The 5,121-nt window shown below is 47.5% G+C and overlaps 1 long non-coding RNA gene across 1 annotated transcript; it reads right to left on the minus strand.

The window, feature by feature from the left end:
• Window positions 1–3,089: 3,089 nt before the first annotated feature.
• Window positions 3,090–3,546, minus strand: LOC142768485 (uncharacterized). Its single transcript, XR_012885308.1, has 2 exons — window positions 3,420–3,546; window positions 3,090–3,290 (listed from the first exon to the last, which is right to left on the minus strand). It is a non-coding gene; the product is annotated as an uncharacterized LOC142768485 (long non-coding RNA).
• Between the last annotated feature and the right edge of the window lie 1,575 nt (window positions 3,547–5,121).

Raw genomic sequence — 5,121 nt, forward strand, 5'->3', positions numbered from 1 at the left:
TTATATCTTTGCTTAAAGGAATCTTTGCTTAAAGGAAAAGGCGTATGTAACAAGAAATACAGAAATGTGGAACGTTCCGTACTTTCGCACTAATTATGGTTTTCAGATGCTTCGATGTACTCTACCGCGAATTCTGAATACTTATATTAGCAAAGGTATAGATGTGTCTCATTTAAGTGTCGCAGAATTAGCGGCTCTTTTTGTTCTATAAACTATGTAGCAAACTATGTTATATGTTCTATAAACTATGTATTTATTCAGGTGCAGAAGATTGCTGCAAGTTTCTTTGTTGTGTAAGCTATGTATCAACTACGTTTTCAGGTTTCCTTCCTTTGTGGCATGATCTTTACGTAAAACAATGTGAAAGTGTATGATATTGTGATGTCCTTCATCTGCTGCCATTGTTCACAAAGGGGGCGGAGGATCCCTCAAGCCGTCATTACGGCTTTTCCCTCCGCCTCCTGTTACACTGTACTGTGACGAAGCAAATAAAGCAATCAATCAATCAATATGGACACTCTAATTGGGCCTAGTGGGTTGAAACCATTCTAGAAGCTGCAATTAAGTGCTAACAAATTACATTCGTGGGCACGCTTGTTTCTAGGGGTACACTGTTGTTTGTGTGCTGAGTCACTTAATCAACATAGAGGGCAGTAACATCTCTCTCAATCCACTTATAAATTAGTCATGCGGCACCCGTCTTCAGACGAAGTCAGCTATCGGCGAGTGCCACGGTTTTCATTCAGGCGCACACATAGCACAGCTTTCAGATTCAGACAAACGTGGCCGTGCGAGGGCGAGGTGCTTTGAATTCCACCTCGCTAATGGATTTGTCATGTTTTTACGTCTCCGGCTAGGCACACGTTAATTTTTTTCAGTGACGACTTGATTTTCTCGCATAGCGGCTGTAAACAACTATCGTTCACTTCGCTAAAGCATTGTCGGGCTAAATTACCATATATCTGAAGCGAAATACTTGCCTGGCATGCCGGCTCAAGTTTCTAGCATATTGCGAAACACAAAACAACCCCCCCCCCCCCGCCCCCGTTTGGTCCCGTTTTCTATGAAACCTTCCCGGCTCTGTGCAGACGAAAATGTTCTAAAGACAAAAAGAGACGCTGGCTTTTGAATGCATGTAATTTCGTTTGGCCGTTAATGGACCAAAACGTTTTTGATGCTACAATAGGTTTTTTGTGCCTAATAGAATCTTTGGTGAACAATGGCACGCGCGGGAAATTATTTTTGCGCTGTACAAAAAAACAACAAAGAATGATAATTACTTTAGAACATCATGCGAGACTTCCAACAATAGCTGAGGTATTCTTCAATTGTGTCGAGCGGTGCACGAAGCACGCAATGCTGCGAACGTGCTAACAAAAGTAACAGAACACACAAGCTATTATCTCCCATGGCTCCGTGATATCTCCCATGTTATTCAACTTAACTCTCCTCGGTTTGCCCTCTAAACTGTCCATGATTCTCTGGCTTCATTACAGCATATATGCTCACGATATTACTCTCTGGATATGTGAGTGATGGCAGCGATGGCTCTATAGAAGAAAGCTTACAAGAAGTGCTTAGCGTAGTGGAACAATACCTTCGCGGAACAGGGCTTTTGTGTTCAGAGGAGAAGTCCGAACTCCTCTTATACCGCCCCAAACTCAGAGGCAGACCACCCAAACGGTATAGTCCAACAAGCTCATACACACACATTACCCTAAAGACAGCTGATGGACGCGTCATACCGAGAGTCGTTAAAATACGGGTTTTAGGACTTTTGGTTGAAAGCAAAGTCACAAATGGTCAGACAATCCGCAAATTGGAAGCCAAAGTTGCGCAAACGATGCGACTCGTTAAAAGAATAAGTAATGAACATCAGGACATTAAAGAATGTAGTATTCTCTAGCTTATCCACTCCTTCGTACTCATCCACATCGATGGTTCGCAGCGGAAAGAGCTAAACTCAACGCACTCATCAGACGAGTTTACAAACAGGCGCTAGGCCTTCGGCACAGTACCAGCACGGAACTCCTTTTTAAACCAGGTCTTCATAACACGGTTGAAAAAGAAATTGAAGCGCAAGCTGCCATTTTTCCGGTGGCAGGTACACTGCGCGAGCCATAAAATGGTGTTCGAGTGGAACACCGGTTTCCTTCGCTAGGCCCCTCACACAGAGTGAGTAGGGCTGCCTCATAGAAGGCCGTTTTTCAAACCCAGCAAGACTTGACATGTCAATAATTGTGGAATGTGATGGGTGATTCTTGTCTGCCTTTACATTAGGATAATATTTAAAATATATGTAACATCTCTCTATGTGGAGCGACCATTCGTTCGATTCCACGCATAGGCTGCACCCATGTAGTCTGGAGCAAGTCTTGACACGTCACCACGCCGCGCTGTATATCTCTGGCTTCAAGATAGTCACGACCAACACACTACAACAGCAGTTGAGAGGCCACCATGACGGCCGAGAAGACAGCAGGCCTATCGCATATATACTTCAGTCCAACTTTAGGCAGAAATCAGCGCTGGATTCTCAAGCAAGTAGGTTATCATTCTTTATTGTACTCTAGACTCTAAGGCAAAAGGGTGTTAAGAGGGTGTGTGGTTCATCCTTTGGGGGACTAATGGGGCTGCCACAACCATTAATCTCTTTAGGAACTAACGGCACCTGGTCTAACAGTTAGTCAACACAGACGAACTCAAAGGAAGTTTAGTCCTCACACTTACACCTTAGTGAGTTACCGTTAGCCCTACAGTTCACCTCGAAGAAGTAACATTTAGACCTCACATTTGCAACTTATAGAGCAACTGTTATTCTCCACATTTACATCTTACCGGGCAACCGTTAGTCCTCACAGTTGCGCCTTGCCGGACGAACGGTTGATCCACTCAAATACTCCTATCGCATGGACATTTTTTGTCCCCATTTCACACATTGTTTTTTGTTTATTTTCCGCCAGGCCCATTACTTTTTCGCCTGTTTTCTCTGCGCAGTGAGCCACCAATTGCGCAGAAAAGAACACGCGAAAGAGTAGTTAGCCACCTATGCGTAACTACTTTCGCAGTCACGGCAACAACGAATGACAAAAGAAAGACATCGACATCTCTTATTTTTCTACATACACATGAAGTTTCTCCATTCTTTTAAGTGAATTCATGGTGAAGTGTACTTGTCCAGTCTCGTTGTCAAATCTTGTTCACTCCTTGGGGAGCTCCTCCGACAGAAACGATAGATGACCACTGCAGACGCCAGCGCACGCAGCCTTCCACCTGTTGTGTTCCCACGGCTGCACGTACAATAATATAGTAAAAATAGTTAGAAACACGCGACAGAAAATGAAGATGCACGCATAAAAAAGGTACGTGCACGTTATTATAAAAACAAGCGTTAAAGTATGACACAAAAATAACTTTACCTTCACTTCTCGCATAGTCCTTCTGAAGCTGCTCTGACGAAAGAGATGAATGACATGCATCGCAGACGCCAGTGACAGTCTTCAGCACGGTGTGTGCCCACATGTAAAATAGTGAGTCACACGTGACAGAGGATCAATACAAATGCATATGAGAAATACGTGCAAGGTGAAATGAAAACGTACGTGAGATATGACAAGCTAAAGGCCCATTTTTATCCCCGTAGCGCTACAGCTTAGGAGCGGCGGCAGCAGCCACACCTCCGCGAAGCACCGTGCCACCAACAAGTCGGCGAGTTTTAAGCGAGTGACGTCGTTCAGCTCAAGCAAGCGAACGCGAGACCAAGCACGGCGCTGCACGCGGAGTGTCTGCCGCCAGCGAACTTCGAACAGGAGAGCGAGCGTACGCTTGGCCGCCGCCACGAACAGCGCCGAGCTCGTTTGGAGCTAGCGCCGAAGAAATCGACAGTAATGCGGCCCTTTTCCACAAACTCGAGCGAGTGCAGCACGCAAACGTGAGTCCGCCAACACGGCCAACGGATGGCGTCGAGCTGCTTGCGACCGACTGACGGGAAAGCCAACTGTAATGGCGACCAATTTTCAGTGAGTTCCGACGCTAGCGAAAGCCCCGCCAGCCCGTGCTGGTGCACTTACAGCGTGCGACATACTACAAGCAAGCTCTTTACAAAAACCCGCCACGTGTTTTCGACGACTCCCAACACAGCGACGAGGCCTCAGCCCAATACCGTCAGACCGGAGCTGATCGCAGCGGCAAAGACAGGCGAGCACTCGACGAGCGAGCGTACGGAAGGCCGACGGCAATAGCGGCTACGTTCTAGGCAGTCGCAAAGCACAGGCGAACTGCAGCCGCCGAAGGTAACCTTCGCGATGCATTTCGTGCGTGCGATATACAACACGACCAAGCCCGTTGCCGGCAAGCGCGATCCGTATCGCACACGCGACAAGTACACTAGAATAAAGAATGATAACCTACTTGCCTTAGAATCCAGCGCTGTTTTCTGCCCTGAGTCGGACTGCAGTATATATCCGATAGGCCTGTTCTTTTCTCGGCCACCATACTGGCCTTCCCAACTGTTGCTGCCGTGTGTTGGTCATGACTATCTTGAAGCCAGATATATAGAGCGTAGTGTGGTGACGTGTCGAGACTTGCTCCAGACTTCATGGGTGCAGCGAAACGCAAAAGCAGCAGCCCACGCTCATTCAAGCGTTCACAAAAGCACCACGTCGTAATTCTTAGATCGTCGAATTCAGGCGGACGTGGTCGAGCACTCCAAGCGCGACGCAACGCGAACAGTCACCGGCAAAATACGGGGAAAGACTGAGGCAGCAGAGGAGGAGAAGGAGGCCAGGTCACCTTGTGAACGCTTTTCGCGCTTCCTGCAATCCCCGGGCGGTTAATCCCTTGGTTTCGCGTGCCATGCTTCCCTCTGTGATTTCTCCTCAACGGTGTATCCGTTAATCACGCGCGCCTATTGGGCCTCGTTTCTCCCTTTTCGGGTAATTTTGCCTTAGAGTGTACTTGTCGCGTGTGCGATACGGATTGCGCTTGCCGGCAACGGGCTCGGTCGTGTTGCATATCGCACTCAAGAAATGCATCGCGAAGGTCAGCTTCGGCGTTTGCAGTTCGCCTGTGCTTTGCGACCAGCTAGAAATTGACCGCCATTGCCGTCGGCCTCCCGTACGC

The sequence above is a fragment of the Rhipicephalus microplus genome, chromosome 1 (assembly GCF_043290135.1).
Source record: "Rhipicephalus microplus isolate Deutch F79 chromosome 1, USDA_Rmic, whole genome shotgun sequence".
NCBI lineage: Eukaryota > Metazoa > Arthropoda > Arachnida > Ixodida > Ixodidae > Rhipicephalus > Rhipicephalus microplus.